Raw genomic sequence first — 19,202 nt, forward strand, 5'->3', positions numbered from 1 at the left:
ACAATTATACCACCTCCGTCTGCCTCTGCTGCTCTCAGACAAATGGATAGGTAGATTAGTTTTGCACTTGACTGGTTTTGTCTGACAGCTCCAGCCGGTCCCCATGTCACATGCTGACGACAAGGCCACCACTTCCCCAGGTCTGGTCACAGCTAGACAGACTCATTTGGTCTGCTGCAGGGTCTCTAACTGTCATTGCCATCCTGCCTCCAGCTCACTGAACAACTGGAGATGCAGGAACGCATAGATGGGTCTATGAGGGAAACATAGGTGGCAAAAAGACACTAGATATGGATTAATGGAGGGTTATTTATAAGGATGGATGCAGTGATGGATGAAAATAAGGATGTCAGGATGAATGGGTGATGAGAGGAAAGATGTAGGGACAGGCAGAACACACTTCATGCAACGATTGGCCAGCAGTGTGAAGGTGAGAAAGTTGAAGGGTTTCTCTCATACCCCTTTTTCCAACAAGGCAGTTTGAGGTCTAATCTTGAATGACCTCTTTGGGTTTCGACAGCCAAAGAACTGGCACTGGCAAGAATCAAGAACCGCTTACAACAGGGGCTGGGGACACCTTGTGGCCAGCCAGGTATGTGTTTAGTAGCTGTTTAGCACACATGTTACAAATGTAACACTGAGCCAGCTGGCTACGTAGATTACCCAACCAAGCATAGCTACTCATTTCTCACATGAATGTTTTGTTTATAATATCAATGTTAAGAACTTTAATGTTACATTCAAGGCTAGTAACACTGATGAGAGAAATTAGTAGTATACTTGCTTGGGTAACATTAGTTGACCAACAGCAAGGCAACTAGCCAGCTATTGTAACCGGGGTAATAATAGTGTTGGAGACGTATACAGTGACATAATAAAGTGTCTCTATGGTGGCTCTCTAGCCTGTAGAAAAGCAAACCAGTTCATAGAAGGTTTTCAAGTTGAAACCAACTAGGTTCATGTTGGTGGAAAGGGGATGTCTCAAGCTCTCCTTTTGCATCCTTAACACAACAGACCCTTTGTAATAAAAGGAATGTAGCCATTATTAATGTTATTATTATTATTATGCCTCTTTTTATTTGTGCACACCAGTGCAACACTACAAATGCCTTTGAGGAGAGAAAGTTTGAAAGTATGGATGTTTGGGAAAACTATAAGCCCTAAGAAGTTGTAGTGCGGCATTCCGCATGAACTTGTTAATTCAGACAGGTGGTTCACTGAAGAAAAAAGCTGAATAAACAAGTGGAGAGCAAATGCAGTTACTTCCATACAGAGCATGAGGGATCAGTGAAGTTGAAGTGGGCAGCATGATGGCTCAGTTGGCACTGCTGCCCCACAGCAAGAAGGTCCTGGGATCAAATCATGCATGTGTGAAATCTGCATGTGTTTCTGTGGGTTTCCTGCAGGTCCTCTGGTTTCCCACCATCCAAAAACATGTATGATGTGGTTAATTTCTCCTGTCAGTGCCCTTGACCTTGTAAGATGAATCAATCTTATTCTTTATATTTATATCCTCAAAGAAGTGAGTTAACTGAGTTCTCTCGACCACCATCAAAACAACAAATGAGGGAATACCTTTTGGTGATGGCCCTAAACTTCACTAAGACACTTTATATTGGTTATTCCCTAATAATCCCTGACTACATTTAATCTTATATCACTATCAATATCCTATTGATTTATTGCCCAGCTCTAGGATAAAGAGACAATGATGACGAATGAATACAGAAATGAATGTGAGGAAAGATTTGTGGATATATAGAAAGATAAATATAGAAATGCACTGAATTAGCAGAGAATAAAGGGGTTGATAGCTACAGAGAGGGAGTGGATAAGAATAGATAAGACCAACAGAAGGCGAGGAAACAAATCACAATGAACCACATGGCCTAAAAAACATCCAATTTATAAGCATATATGTCAAGGCTCTTTCTCTCTCTCCCTTTCTCTCTTCCTCTCTCTCTCGCTCTCTGTGCGCGTATGTCTGCCTCTGTCCCAGTGCAGACAGGTGTAGCTGCAGCCCAGTAAACAGACTGGCTAGTATTTCAGTGTCTCCAAGCTAAGAATAGTCAGCCATGCATCTGAAGCAGCGACTCCCTGGGAAAACCTTTCAGCTCACACTAAACAGGACCCCACTGCTACACCGATGTGTAAACAGCATTTCTGTTTATATGCATGCTCTTTAAACGCAGATACACATGTGCCTGAACACCACATGCCCCATGTTGAACTCTATTTTGGCCACAGCCACTGCCAGATCTCTTCCAATCTCCCATTTTACTTCTCAGGCCTATATGTATCTCTCCTTTTGCTCCCCTGGGGGACAACAGGCTGCTGGGTTGTCAGGCTGCAGAGCCCTCAGAGATGGGAGAGATGACAACGTATGTCCCCCTTGGGGATCAGCCAGGGAGAGAAGGAGAGATAGGAGAGCAGAATGGAGGGACAGAGAAGAAGAGAAAGAGACAAGGGAGCGCAGAAGTGAGAGGAGTTATAGTCCGTGATGTGATTTAACCCCACAAGGTAATACAGTACGTGAGTGAAGACAGAAAAGGAAAGTCCTAAACCATCTTCCCCTGCCCCAATTCCTTTTTCCTCAAAGTGATATATTCTCTGCCTGTCCTGGCGGATATGGAGCACATACAAGCTGTATCGTTCACTTTAATGCTATCTCTACTACAATTCCCTGATGAGAAAAGGGACAATGAAACTTTATAGTGTGAAGAGAAAAGAGTTTCTGTCTGCCGTGCTGTCATAGGCCATATTCTATAGGGCCTAAAGGCTCAGTTAAATACACAGAGACAGACAGGACAGGGGAGCACAGTGGGACACTTCAGAGAAAAAACTCAGAATATAAATGAAACATAAATCACAGAATTATTCATGATTTTCATAGTAAAAAACAACACATTTGCATTGTGTATGTAGGGTTAGATGTCCCAAAGGTCAAATCATACTTGACACTACTGTTACTACTGAGTAAATCCAAAGTAGAGAATGACTGCAGTAATTTATTAAAAGTTAAAATTATGTGAGAGATTATTTGGAATAATCAAATAATCAATAATCAAATAATGCATAAAGTCTCATTCACAAATTCTACCGATTGAACAGGGACACCTTCCAGCAAGCATGTGACAATATACAGCGTGTGTCAGTTTATGTGTGTGTGTGTGTGTGTGTGTGTGTGTGTGTGTGTGTGTTTGTGTGTCATTTGCCTCCAGCCTTGGTGCTGGCCGGCCTCTCTCTGGGGCCCATCTGTGTAACCATAGTGATTGAGCAGTCCCCATCTCTGTGTGTTAATCTAGTCTTCCCTGTGGAATGTGTATGTGTGTGTGTGTGTGTGTGTGTGTGTGTGTGTTTCTGTAGTCTTCCCATAGGCAACAGCACACAGGTTGGAGATGCATTCATTATAAGAGCTCAGTAATTTCCCTTGAACTGCAGCTGGCTAACACCCACTGTCACTGTCTTGTGGACACTTTAGAAAAGGTGGCATGTGTGTTGTTCTGTGCTTGTGTGAGTGTGTGTGATTATTGGTAGATCTGCGTCACTTGTCAGGGGTGTATTTGGAGAGGCAGGGAGACATGAACAGGGCAGCTGCTAGTTAAATTGAGCCTGAGCAATGTGACATGCAAACACACACACACACACACACACACACACACACACACACACACACACACACACACACACACACATTTAAGGTTGGCCCAGGTTTATTTAGGAATGTACAAGGTTTATAATGGTAAAGTGGTTCTCAGACAGTCCCTCTCTAAATGTTTAAGTGTGTGTATGTGTGTTCATATAGACAAGACTGTGAAATAATCTATTCGCCATTTATTGGCCAGCGCATCCAAAATAGGAGGCAAATAGTTCAGATTCAGATGGGGAATATGTGACTATGTGTATGTGTGTGTGTGTGTGTGTGTGTGTGTGTGTGTGTGTGTGTGTGTGTGTGTGTGTGTGTGTGTGTGTGTGTGTGCTGTACATTTCTGCCCTCTCTGCCAACAAGGCTCCATTATCAGTCGAGCGTTATTCCAGACTGACTCTCCTCCGCAGCATAAAGCCTTGTTTATAATTGCGCAAGACACCATGGCATGGGCCTCTGCAGATGGCGTGTGAGCTACGAGCACGCACAGAGGCGTTTATGTTCAACGAATTGTTCGTTGCAGTATTCTCTGAAACGCCAGGGGAATTACAAAGACAATATTCTGGGAATAAGCAAGGAGTCAACGGATGTTACTAGAAGAACAACATTATCCAACATGGATACATGCGCTGCCCTGGAGCTCATTGCTGAGGAAGAATTTATCTGCTTGTGGTCATCAAAATAAATTTAGCATCAGTTGGCTGTCCCAGTGGTCATAAAGTGGAGAGGTCGTACAGATAAACCTGCTCGGTCTTTCCTCAAACAAATCCATGTTGAAATGAAAAGCTCAGTGTCTGCAATGGATGCCTAGTTACAAAAAATTAGAGGTACACGACCAAGCACTGTGAAAACTTCAGGCTTTGTTGTGTGCACCCTCCGGCGGGGGCACTGCATTGAGCATCAACCTACTTGTACCATCTTGTCAACAGCATAATTGTGAGGATTCAACAAAAAGTATTTCCTCAGTGTCACAGTGCGAGCAGGAAGAGGCAACTGTGTGAAAGCTGAAGTTGTCAATCCGTGGCAGTACATTAGAGGACAAAATGAAGTGGTGGAAAGGAGAGTGGAAGAGGGACAACAGAGTGTGTGTCATGTTTAATGAGCAGGTTCATCTCTGCTTCTATCTCCTGTCTTTAGCTCTAAAAATGAGAGGCAGCGTTATTCTTGCTAACCCTCCTCCAGACTACTACTTAACTATGACTCAGAGTGGGTACTCTACCTGCAGAGCATCTTCAGAGCCCTCAACTATAGAGAATCTTTGCATAGGTTTTCAACAAGGACAATGACTCTCAAAGCTCCTACTCATCCCTGCTTTTTTCTCTGAACCCGCTGACCAGCTTCAAACTGCCTTGTCTTTCCTTCTCCTTCACTCCATTTGCACCTCTTCTTGAACACTTTATCTACTTTACTTCTGTGCTTTCATAAACTTTTCCCCGAAGTCCCCCTCCGCTGCCTCCGCCCCAGAGGTCCGTAATGGGGAAATGATGGACAGATCTGCCAGTCTCGGGGTGCTACGCCATCAGATTGGTATGCCAGTGATACCAAGGCTGTCAGACAAAACACATTCTGCCCAACCCTTCCTCATTTACATCCAATTACACATGCACATGAGTGTTTGTGCATGTACGTGCTGAAATGTGTGTGCATATATGCGCACAGGCTGGCATACAGCCCGGTGTATAAGCGAGAACATGATGTCTCTCTCACTTACACAAACACACACAGATGTGTAAAAAATCCCTGTGTGTGTTAATGTGTCTGGATAAGTTTCTTTGACAGGTTGCAGAACTAGCAGCTATGCCTGAGACAAATCATAACTCTGCATGCCAGTTTCTTCAGTCAGAAACTAATAAGAGATTCAGATACTGAGATGGCTAGGGAGAGGGGAAGAGAGAGGAGAGAGGAATCAAGACAATAAAAAAGAGAGCCAAAGAAAAAGATATAAAATCAAAAGAAAATAGAGAGAATACATAGCATTCATCATCCATATTGTGAAAGTTGACATACAGCTCTGCAGAAAATGTCTGTTCAACTGGTCACAAGAGGCCCGGCAGGGTGCGAAAAAGCTGGCCAGAGGAACTGCTCAACAAATCAGTCATCCCTGGACCACAGGGATGAGACCTGAATGCTGTAAGAACCTCAGAGGTGGCCTGCAAACCGCCTGACATATCAATCATCCGAGTCCTATGGGACACAAGCTATACAGACACAGGTGGCTGAGAGGCATGGGCTGGCAGGTTCAGTACACACGGAGAGGTCGCCAAAAACTGCCTGACCCATCTGTCGAACAGGGAATGTAAAGCTGAAAACTTCTTGTGCTGAAGATGAAACATTTACATCCAAACTGATGGAAGATGGAAGACCCCGACCCAAGACACAGGACAGGGGACAGTTTGGCAAAAAAGTCTGACAGATATCCATCTAGTTTTTAAGAAATACACTCAAACACACATATACATGTGCTGGTCTACATAAGCACATATAAAATGCAACAGGCAGGCGGCCATATGCTTCTGAGCTCTTCTAAGACAGTGGACCCGAGGGAAATTAAACAATATCAGTAATCTCTCTTCCTGTTCCCAATCATATTCCCATGACTCGATGTAAGAGTTTTAATATGGTTGTGCATTTATGAGTGTGAAAAAGAGGAGAGAGGGAATAAAGAGAGGAGAAGAGACAGAAAGAAACTATCTGAGGATGCTTGTACACTAATATATATGTATGAATATGGATTGTACTAACAGATGGGCTGGCCGCAGTGTCAGGGGGTGCACACCATGATTTGACGATGAGAAGCGTATATTCAAATGAATATGAATTTGCATATCACTGACACAACCAGACCAATATATTAGTGTGTCTGTCCCAAGCTGACAAGCAGAGCATCTGTTTGAAAAGCTGAAGAGATAAAAAGAAACTCAATTGCTTGAAGTGCTCTTCTTCTCTCAGTTTCTCTTTCGTTTCTTTCATGGGTCACAAACTTGAACTATTCGAACAGTTGGGAGTTGTGGGATTTTGCACCACAGTAGCATGTTTATTGCTTGAAGGTTTTTGAAGAGGTACTTACCAAGAAATAAAACAGATGAATAACACTGACTGAAAAAGCAAGACGTGATATCTGATTTTCAGACACACCTGTTGAAGTTATCTTGTTCATACAAGCAAACAGCCTCATTAATTTATTTGCCTCTTTCCTTTTTTAATGTGGAAAATGGAGGGAGGGATAGTGTGAGGGATTACAGCTCAATAACAGGCTGGTATTACGACTCCCTGTCCCCCACCCACACAGGGATTAGCTAGGCGGGGAGAACCCCATGTTAGCATTGTAGCCTAATAAAATGGCCATCATATAGAGAGGCATTTAGGAGCAATGAATACCAATGAGTGACTACAGAACACATTCAGCAAACTGGTAAATGAAAGCCATGCATCACAGTGACGGAGTATAATCCATCTGTTAGCTGACTGGAGCTCAGCTGGAGCTCAACATGTTGGTTTCCTCACAGTGAAACACGTCTTACTGAGTAGCTTGGAGAGGAGGACCATTTTTTGGGTCCTCTGTGGAAAAGAAAATTGTGGAAGCTGAATGGTTTTGGTCCGTGTATGTTTTGGTCATTGGATTTTCCTTTCAGAAACGGATATTAAAAGACAGAAAACGAGTGGTTATTTGATTTTCGTTTTAAAATACAAAAATTAAAATTGAAATACAAGGCGTTTTTCTTTTTGATGGTCAAAAAGGGATGAGTGAAATTAAAAAAATATTCGATTTTCATTTTCTATTTCATATAACAAAAAATAAAATCACTAGAAAACAGAAACGGAAAAAAGGCCTGTTGTTTCATATTCTGAGACCGGATGTTGTCATTTACAGGACGGTGCTGTGTAGAAGAACCAGTAGGCTAGTAGACTGCGGTCAATCCAGCCGTGAGTCCGATCTCCGTGGTCAAATCAGCCGCACCTAAATTTAGAGTGTACAAGTATTCTCAGCATTATGGTAAATGCGGAGAAACAGCGTATTTACTTCCGGTTTTCAAAATAAAGGTATTTAGAACAGTAAGCTATAATTAATGTACATTTAATATGTTACATTAAAGTGTTTCATGCGCCCCTGATGAATAAAAAAAACACTTTATATCAAGTATCTTTACTGCACCAGTGTGGAGAAATGCCAAAATAAAAGCCTCATATTTATGCCTCCAGAGATTGCATATTTGACCCTATTTGAGGTACTGTAAAAACATATTGCTCAGTGTTTCCTGGCTACTGATGGTATATTTGACTTTTACACATATGAGACTACAAACATACTTAATATCAAGCATTTTTATTGTACCAATTTGGAGAAATTCAACAATAAAAGTCCATATTTGTACCTCCATGTGGCATATTTTCATATATTTGAGCTACTGTAAAAACATTTTGCTCAATAATTCCTGGCTATGGATGAAGCATTTTCATTTGATACTTCAATAATGATCATAACATGACAAAATTTCACACAAATGTATTAATATCAACATTTTATAAAAAATTAAATAAAAGATAAACAAAACACAAATCCACACAATAATTGTTTACTTTTCACAAAAATGCAATTCCAGTCCACATTCTTCTTATTTTGCAGCCTGCTGTGCCCATTTGGAGGCACGTATGTGGAAGAACCTGCAAAAGCTGTCACACAACTGTAAAAATAATTAGTTTTAACTTCAAAACACCATTGTACCTACTTCTCTTCCTCATATATTTTTTTCCTTTTACAGACTCAGCGTGACAGCATGTTGCAGTTTTCCACATACAGGGGAACCACCTTTTATTCCTAAATTTCTCCACAATGGTGCAGTAGAAATGCTATATTAAGTATACTTGTAGTCTTAGATGTGTAGAAGTAAAAACCATCCAAGCCAGGAATTATGCAGTTTACAGTACTCAAATATATAAAAACCCTGGAGGTACAAATATGGACTTATGTAATTTCCCAAATTGGTACAATAAAAATCGATATAAGTCGCGTAGTCTCATAGTTAAAGCAGTCCAGGAACACTGACAATATGTTTTACAGTACAAAATTTCACACAAATGTTTAATAACATCTTGATAATTATATAATAAAACATAAACACTAAACACAAAATCCTACACAATTCTAATTTGTTTACTTTTCACACAAAATGCAATGCCAGTCCACATTCTTATTATTTTGCTGCTCTGCTGTGTCCATTTGTAGGTAAAAGGGAAAAATAATTAGTTTTAACTTCAAAACACCATTGTACCTACTGTCTCTTCCTCACATATTATTTTTTATATTATTCAGTGTGACAGCTGTTGCAGGTGGTTCCACATACAGTTTACATTTTTACAGTAGCTCAAATATAAGAAAATATGGAATCTGGAAGTATAAATATGGGACTTTTATTCTTCAATTTCTCCACATTGGTACAGTAAAAATGCTTGATATTAAGTATACTTGTAGTCTTAGATGTGTAGAAGTCAAATATACCATCCATAGCCAGGAATTATTGAGCAAAGTGTTTTTACAGTAGCTCAAATATATGAAAATACCACTTGGAGGTACAAATATGGACTTTTATTGTTGAATTTCTCCAAATTGGTACAGTAAAAATGCTTGATATTAAGTATGTTTGTAGTCTCATATGTGTAAAAGTCAAATATACCATCAGTAGCCAGGAAACACTGAGCAATATGTTTTTACAGTACCTCAAATAAATGAAAATATGCAATCTCTGGAGGCATAAATATGAGGCTTTTATTTTGGCATTTCCCCACACTGGTGCAGTAAAGATACTTGATATAAAGTGTTTTTTTATTCATCAGGGGCACAACACTTTAATGTAACATATTTTAATTATAGCTTACGGCTCTAAATACCTTTATTTTGAAAACCGGAAGTAAATACGCTGTTTCTCCGCATTTACCATAATGCTGAGAATACTTGTGCACTCTAAATTTAAGTGCGGCTGATTTGACCACGGAGATCGGACTCACGGCTGGATTGACCGCAGTCTACTAGCCCACTGTTTCTTCTACACAGCACCGTCCTATAAATGACAACATCCGGTCTCAGAATATGAAACAACAGGCCTTTTTTCCGTTTCTGTTTTCTAGTGATTTTATTTTTTGTTATATGAAATAGAAAATGAAAATCGAATCATTTTTTTTAATTTCGTTCATCCCTTTTTGACCATGAAAAAGAAAAACGCCTTGTATTTCAATTTTAATTTTTGTATTTTAAAACGAAAATCAAATAACCACTCGTTTTCTATTTTTTAATACCCGTTTCTGAAAGGAAAATCCAATGACCAAAACATACACGGACCGGTTTTGTACTGCAAGTGTAAACAGACATAATACCACACTTCTTTTAACTCTGTCATAAGGCTGTAACTAATAATTTTCTTAATAAATTAAAATGTGTTTATAATATATACATATAATGTCATAGAGTGAAATGTACATCACAATTTCCCAGAGCCCACTGTTAAGTTTTTAAACTGCAAAACCCTGTCAATTTCGATGTATCTAAAAAATCCAGCCAGTTACATTCAACCAATCCAGTACTGTAGATAGTTTTCATGTTAAAAGTGGTGAAAGGCAGCATAAAAACCCCTGATAGTGAGCAAGCAGCTATATTGGTGATGGCATGGATACCAGCAGCCATGTTGTTGTGCCAACTATAAATATGGGATAATTAATACATCTATAATCTGCAGTTCTGCTCCTCCTCTGCAAATTTGAAAAGCCTCATTTATGTTCTACAATCTACAATAAATGATTTTTTTGTCACTTGGTTGCAGGGGAAACTAGTGAACACAACATATCAGCCTGATGAATGTAATATTTACTCTCCTTTTAGCTTTATTTTGGTCTCCACCAATTGTTGAAGGAAATAATGGGCTCTTTAGCAGCTAGTTGATAACTTTGTATGCCATTTGGTTTGCCTAAAAGACATGAAACAATGAAATTTTGCGTAACCACAACAATGAGCTAAAAGCTATGAAAATCATATTAACTGGGTGTCAACACAATTTGATTTATTGATCAATTAATAAATAGTTATTGTGTACGTTTAACACAGAAAGGTAAATCTTTTCATCTTCTAGAAACATAATTGCAGCTGATGGGAGACAGAGGAGAAGGGCAGATGGGGGAGAGTCAGACTGGGGGTTACTGAGGGACAGAGCAGGAGAGAAAGAGAGGGGGACAATGATGAGTGTGGTTCAGCTGTGTTAATAGTTCTGCCCTGGCTGGCCGTCTCTCCCCGCCATGCCAAGCCTCAGTGATTTATGGGCTATTTGGAGATAGCTGGGCTACTGAATGTACACAATCCCTCACACGCAGCTGAGAGAGAGAGAGAGACAGAGAGAGAGAGAGAGGCTCGAGGTATAGGGAGGCAGATAGCTCGGGTGTGGATCATTCCTCATACAACCCATGAGAGTAAAAAAGAGAAAACAGAGGGAATTCAGAGAGTGGGAAGGAGGGCAGGCAGAAGGGAGAAGTGACCAGAAGAAGAAGGAGACTTTAGGAGGAGGTGAGGGTGAGTAGTGATGAATGCAGGGAGGTGAAAAGGGTCGGAGCAGCGAAACAGATGAGACAGAGGGCTGGATAAGAGAAAAACTAGGAAGAACGTAGGAGGGGAGGACAGAGTGAGTGAGGGAAAGAATGAAGAAGAGTGAGGAAGGGGAGATGATCGGAAGGATAAGATGAGGCCAGCACTTTGATCTGGGCCGTAGAGCATTGGTATTCACCTTCAACACTGCAGAGGGAACCTCTCCCGCTCCCCTCCCTGTCGATCACTTCATTCTGTCTTTTCAGTTTTCTATCATTACACCCCACAGCCTCTTCTATCCTTACATTTCTGCACTGATGAGGCCCCAGACAAACAACTGTTGATGTCAGTGTTTATAAATGTATAGTTTTGGAGAGAAGGGTGAGAGTGGGCATGTATGCTAAAGCTACACAGACATCTATCATATTGCCTTGCAATTATTTATCATTTAAGTGTCTTTCTGTTAAAATGTTGCACAAATTTGAAGCTGATATGTTGAAAGAGAGGAGGGTGATATGTAACAGTGGTCCCTGTCTGGACTTGAATCAGGGTCATTGCAGTTACACAAACATTAACCATGATCCTTTTAAAACGTCTAATATAATTTTCTTTTAGATAAATTTTTGAAAATGCTTATAAAAACAGGTGGATGGGACTGTACCTAGTATATGTTTGCCACACAAAATCATTCTAGTGATTGAATCTTCTGGCAGCCTGCTGTTTGTATGGATTCTATCCAGACTATCTTCAGTCCAGCTATTACATGAACAACTTAAGTTGTCATGGTTTGTGCCACAGTTGTATTTCATCCTCCATTTCCCTTTTACAAAACATATTTATCTGAGCTCTGGCTCACCTAACCACACCTTCAACTCTTGTCACTTCTTGAAACAATAACGCTTCTTCTGTACCGCCCTCTTACCTCCACTTCTCCACCTCTTTGTCCTCTGCATTGCTTTACAAACCATCATATAACTAAGCAAACAATACATTTTTGTAATCGCCTATAAATTAAGTTTATTATGATTACCACAACTAACAAAATTCATCAAGGATGCAGGTGTTTAAATGCATTACTGCTATTATTTCATGTACTTCAAGGTAGGATTCAATTGTCTTTCATTTCAGTTAAACAATCACTTGCAGCCCACTCCTTCTGCTGTATCGTCCTGCCCAGCCGCACAGAGTCAGTCCATCAAAAACGCTGCACGAAGAGGCTTACTGACTGTTCTCCAGCCAAGAGTTTGACAAAAAACAACATCAACAACAAAGCTCCAGAATAAACAAAGACCACTGTCTACAACAATAGGCAGAAAGAGCCTGGCCACCACATATTCTCCACTAAACGAAGCAGGATTTCCTTTTCATGGTGTCCAGGCTGACTTCTGACGGCTGCCACTTCCTGGCTTTTCCTCTGCTGTGCTTTACTGCCAGATTTCCCTTCAAACAGCCAAGCAGTAATGGCACATAATGAGAGAGCCACTAACCTGGTTATAACCTTATACGGGGAGCCGCCAAGGTGCGACAGCTGTCATTTATGTGTGTGTGTGTGTATGTGTGTGTGTGTGTGTGTGTGTGTGTGTGTGTGTGTGTGTGTGCATGTGTGCATATGTGTGTGTGTGTGTGTGTGTTTGTGTGTGTGCATGCATGTCTGAACAAGGATTTAAGACCTCATGGATCCTTAGTTATACAGTGTACACACCTATGTGCACATACAGTACATCATGCACACACCAGAAGGGAGGATAAAGGGGATTTCACTTCTCTGATTAGAGCCAATTAAAGTGTAGGAATAACATCATTGTCTAGGAACTCACGTGTGTAAGAAGATTCCCATTAACACATTTATTTTTGACATTTAATTATAGACTGTGCAAGACTGGGGGTGATTTCTGGGTTTTCTAACAGTGAGAAACAATGTCAGCTTGCAAGTGCAATGAAAAGAGGAAATGTAATGAGAGAGAGCCAGAGGGTGCCAGAAACATCAGTAATGTTTATCTACAGTCCATTTATACTGTAGCTAACTCAACATTGGACCTCCGGCCTCTGAGATAAAATTTTGCTCCTGCACACTCCCTGTAAACACTTGATGCTAATGACCAATCAAACAAATAACTGCAGGTGTTTCTTTCCTGCTGATATTCAGACTCAATTGCCATTTCGTTATCACTCTGACATTAACTCCATTTTCTGTTGGGGTTGAGAGTTATTTTGCCCAAACCAATATCTGTGAAGCTGATCCATGTAATTTGCTCTTTATCAGATTGTTTAAAGGCTCGTATCATTTGTTACATATTGAGCAATCTCTGGTAAACTACTACTATTTCACTTTTGCTGCGCATTCAAAATCATGCCGCCTTCCTCCTCTATCGAGGTGATCGAAGAAACAACACCTATAAGAACTAAATATGTGCAACCCATTTTCCTCAAGTACCAGAGGGAGCAAATGATGTATTAAACCTTAAACCCCAAAACCTGTTGGGAAAACACCAAAAGCATAATTCATCTGAAGAAACACATTCAATGCACAGCGTTTGGATTTAAAAGCTGTTATTCAAGTTGTTCAGTTTACAACAGCCTTGATAACTGTGTTGATTTCATTCATGCTTTGCACCATATTTGTTATGATCTGGGCTCGCTCTGGGACCGTAAAAAAGCTGTCCTAACCTTAGGCCCACCTACGAAAGTCGCTTATCGGCTTTCTCCTAAAAGAAAGTTCAAGTTCAATTGCTCAACAAAATTTGAAATGTAGGTGGTGATTTAGACATCTGGAAGCAGCCCAGAGAATTACACAAAAATATGCACAATCTGTCGAATCTGTGATTGATTGAATCAAGCTCACCGGTTTAGAGGTACTACAGTGTAGTGAGCTGTTACTCAGCAGCTGTAGAGTGGGATGGAGGAGGATAAGGATAACTTGGAGTCACATTATGTAATAAATAAACAATATATAATACAATGTATTCATCTATATTTACCACTAGAATAACACTTAATTCTCTTCTCTACTGCATGCCAGCAGGCTTATGTGCATGCTTATGTTTTATGTTACAGAGATTGATGGAGTTGAAGGCCAGTGGGTTGCACAGTTGTGTGGGTGTAAAGCCAGCAGCACTCTGTCAGCCTGTCAGAAAACTGAGGCATGCCAGTAGCTGTGTGTGTGTGTGTGTCTGTGTGTGTGTGTGTGTGTGTGTGTGTGTGTGTGTCACCTTGTGTTTGTGTGTATACAGTAGCGAGTGTATATTTGTGTGCAAGCGTAGTGTGTGCGTGTCGGTGTGTGTTTGACATGGGGACAGCCTGGTCCACTGCCAACAGCTCAGCATGAGCCAAGTTTCCTCTCGATGATGTGACACCTGCTGGCCACGAGCAAGAACAGGACACACTGGGGACAGACCTGATGGACGGTGGCATCTAGGTAGGGTGTGTGTGTGTGTGTGTGTGTGTGTGTGTGTGTTTGTGTGTGCCATTTGTGTAAAGACAAATCTATCACACATGTACAGCTTCACACTGCGAATGTATGAATGTTTAAGCAGACATCTGTGTATGCATGCATGCATAACAGCGATGAGATGAGCATGTTGGATCCCAAAGAATTAACAGACTCCTTTGGTATGGGGCTGAAAAAGAGAGAGAGAGAAAGAGAGAGAAAGAGAGAGAGAGAGAGAGAGAGAGAGAGCGAGAGAGGGAAGCCCAAGGCACTTTAACTGCTGCCTCACAGATAAGTGAGCCTAAATCTGCAGCCTTTTATGCTTTCATCTGTCCATCCATCTCCTATACACACACCCACACCCACCCACACACACACACACACACACACACACACACACACACACACACACACACACACACACACACACACACACACACACACACACACACACACACACACACACTGGGTCTCTAAACTTCCATCTACAGCTCAGCCTGCATTCCTTATAAATATCTTTGCGTCTTGAGTTTCCTCATTCCATTTTCAAATCTCATCAAACCTTTCCTAACCTCATTTACCCGGCACTGAGAGGTACCTTCTTTTCATTCCCATTTAATACCTTCCTTCTCCTATTCATCTAGTCATTTCCCAATATCAGTCAATATTTCCTCTCCCTTCTTCATCATTTATCCATTTTCCTCCTCTCTTTCTTCTCTCATGTGTTTTTTTGCCTCTCTTGTCTCAAAGCCTGGCCATTGTTTTCATTCTCCGTGCTAATCTGCTAGCAGCAGACATTGCTGCACAGACACATCGGCGTGCAAGCTCACATATGCACGTCCACACACAAGTGTCCAGACACAAATCACACACACACACACACACACACACACACACACACACACACACAAAGAGCACAGAGTGCAGCAGTCGCAGACATAAGGGCTTAAACAGCGGTTAATCCTCTAGCACAGTGTTTCTGTCATCCACAGGGCATTGGGCCCAGTGCCATCCATCCAGATCAGTGTGTATTCACCTCCCTTCCACTCCCCTATGCATACTCACAAACACACACTGCAGCCATGTCACCGCAACACCACTCCAAGTGCAAGACAATCAGAGGTCTGAGAAGGGCAATGTGAAAGAAAAAAAGACAAGGTAACAGTTTAAAAAGCAGGGAAATTAAATGTAATTCAGCATATGAATAAGGCAGACAATGTCAACAGTGGTGTTAGTTTGGGAGCAGATTTGACGATACGGTGTGGTTACAAATAGCAAAATAGGATACAACAATGTGACACTACATGGTTGATGGGATTGTAAGAAACCAGATGAAACCCTCGTGCCTACATCAAGCATCAGGGGCTTAAAGTAGCTTTTGGCAAGCCTCTGACTCACGGAAAAAAGAGAAGAGAACAGAAAACTGAAGAGAGAGAGAGAGAGAGAGAGAGAGAGAGAGAGAGAGAGAGAGAGAGAGAGAGAGAGAGAGAGAGAGAGAGAAGTGAAGTAAATATGGGTCTTTTGAGTTTTGGCCAGGCAGACGGATTGGCTCCGCATCAGAAACATAGCACATGAAAAGAGGAAATCTGGGCGATTTCTCCATTTGCCACGGAGGAGGCCTGCACAAATGAAACTATCATCCATGTGCACCCCCACCAGTCCCGCTCTTCATCGCCTTCCATGAATCCTCCCTCTCTGTCAGTCTGTCTTTCACTCCAGCTCTTCGTCTGCGTCTATCCTCTCCACCTCTAACTCTGTTGTATCCCGGGCGCCTCTCGCGCCAGCAGTGCCTCTGTCACACCTTTTCTCCGCTCCATATGTTAATCTGTTTCTCTCTATTTCATTACCACTATCTCCGAGTTTTTCTCTCTCCCTCTAGCACCAATTCTTTCACTCGGCTCTATTCGTGGGAGAATGAGGTGCTTTAATGAGTCTGTTCTTTTGTCCTCATTAGAGGGTGGACAATGATTGATGCAGGGAGGAGGTGAGAGCATGTAGACTGAGAGGCTGTGTGCACATGCAAACACACGAAAGTGCACAATCAACACCTTGACCAGATTTGTTGTATGTGTGTGTTTGTGATACTTCAGTGGAAATGCCTGCCTTGATCTGAGAGAGATGGCCACTTTGCCAGGGCCTGATGGGAAGAACAGTTGGTAATGATCAATTGGCAAACACATATGTGAGTGTGTATGCATGTGTGTGTGTGTGTACATAAGTAAACAGCAGTGCTTGTGGAGGCAGAATAGCTTTGTCTAGCCCCCATAGAGCTTTTGGGTGGTATCATTTGAAGAGGAAGTGCGCCCCCCTCCCTCAGTAACACAAAAATACAGAGACATTTTATTCAACTGTAAATCTACTATAAGAGGGAGAGAAAGGGCTGCCACCAGGAAATACAAATGTGTGAAGAGATTCCAAATCAGTGTGAGATTTCACATTCTCATCACACGCACACACACTCATGCACATTTTTGATGAGCCAATCAGCATCAGGCCTCTCTGGGTGAAGAGGTAATTACAAAGTGCTAATTGGATGTCATTATTATTAGCCCTGATGAGGGGGAGAAAGTGGAGGGAAGGAGGGCAGATGACAAAATCAAAGACCTCCGCACACGACAGTTCATGATAGGGAAGCCCAAGTACATTAGCCACAATGAGATGAAGGACAAAGGACGCTGTATCCTGAATATCTGATATCTGAAAGCTAATAACAAATGAAAAATGATAATCAAACTGTTTTTATTAAATTCGAACTGACACTGACTTTGGATAGATACTTGAAATAATACAAAATCAAAAAACAATTTATCAGCTAATTTATAATCATAATGTGAACATGAGAGTGAAAGTTCATTCTTGATTATGGAAACAATAGTTTGACAAAGAAAAGAAAAAACAAACAAATACAAAACAGAACAAATCTTAACTCTAGGTCCACACACTGGCTTTTTTGTCAAACTACTGTACACAGATATTGTAATGACTATATTTTGGAAGAAACATATTTTACATTTCAACAGCAACACATGAAAATATTTGAAACAAAACTATACTAACCTTGAATAAAACACATTTACAAATAAAATCTAAAATTAAACCTGCCAATAAAATATGAATTGCTACAGTTGACTATTCTGCACTTTCCTTTTTCAAGCAACACAGCTACATGTGATGTAGCAGCAGTCGGGTTCAAGTTTTAACTTTGCAGACAATCCTCATATGAGAAATCCAACAGTGATACTGAGAATGTAGAGTAGGGAAGTGACCACATTAAATCAGAATAGACAGAGGGTAGTAAAGACACTATTGGCCAATACAAATATAAACACAAATGGCATCTGAATGAATGAATTATCCTGCATTTGACCCTGAAATTCACAAACAAATTTACATGAATTGATGAATGATATCAGTGACAGCCCTAATAAACAAAATATAAACTATTACTTTATTATTGATTTATTACTATACTGCTATCATGCTGGTAGGATGAGGGTCGCTATAAAAAAGAGAAGGAGAGAGGAGGTACGAGAGAAGAGTGGTGAAACACAGAGATAGAGAGTCATAGAGGGTACTGGGGTTTGAATCTAACATCAGTCACGAAGATGAGAGGATAGTCGAGGCATGAAAAGGGAGAAAGACAGAAGCAGAGAAAGGCAAAGCGACAGGGAGTTGTTTGATGAGTTCATACGAGTCAGGTCCTGGGTGGCCTGGAGTCAGGGATTAACTGTTGTGGAAAAGGCTGAAAGGTCAATATTGATTGACACCTTGGCTTTATAGATGGAGGATCCTAGTTTTGCATGTCCATGATGCAGCACTCTTCGCCTCAAATCTTTAACAAAAGCTTTAAATTGATTTTATTCTAACCTTTAATAAGACCTTTGTTTTTTTTTTTTTTTTTAATCAAACAATCCTAACCTCAACTCTGAAATGAATACTAATGCAGAACCTTAATACAACCCCCAAACCGAACCCTTAATCCCCTAATAGAATTACCCCAGAATTAGTTAAAGTTGGGAGAAAAAAATGTTTTCACTTCTTTCTCACTGCAACTGTGCAGCTGCAGTGTTATCAGGAAACTGTTACATCAACATTTGTCCTTCTACTATCCACCTTGCCCTGCCTTCTGTTTTCCCATAAACAGGAACAAATGGCATATTATCTTTCTCTGGTTGTGATAAGTCTGTCACAAGAAGCCATGTCCTCTGGCCTACAGCTTGTAGCATTCAACAGTACAGAATGACAACATTTGGTGGGAAAAAGCTGCAACATTTGTTTTTATTTATTTATTTATTTTTTACAAACCATGTCTCAATTTATATACTGTTATAACTACTTGTACCAGTTCCCAACACAGCTCTACAGCCCACATAATGCACAATAAGTCACACTCTGCATAATACAAAGGACTGGAATCACAGAAAGCTGTTTTACCACCCAACAGCTTGTCTGTGCATGGTAAATTGCACCAAAATGCACAGTAAAATATAGTGTGTGTGTGTGTTTGCGTGTACACTCATGCACAAAGGTAGAATCATGTGCAAATGAGTGCTCATTTGAAGGTG

General features: G+C 40.9%; 1 protein-coding gene across 1 annotated transcript in view; it reads right to left on the reverse strand.

Moving 5' to 3' along the window:
- schip1 (schwannomin interacting protein 1) overlaps window positions 1-19,202 on the reverse strand; it is a 202,976-nt gene that overhangs the window by 57,925 nt on the left and 125,849 nt on the right. The window lies entirely within an intron of this gene.

This window comes from Dicentrarchus labrax, unplaced genomic scaffold (assembly GCF_905237075.1).
Source record: "Dicentrarchus labrax unplaced genomic scaffold, dlabrax2021, whole genome shotgun sequence".
Taxonomy (NCBI): domain Eukaryota; kingdom Metazoa; phylum Chordata; class Actinopteri; family Moronidae; genus Dicentrarchus; species Dicentrarchus labrax.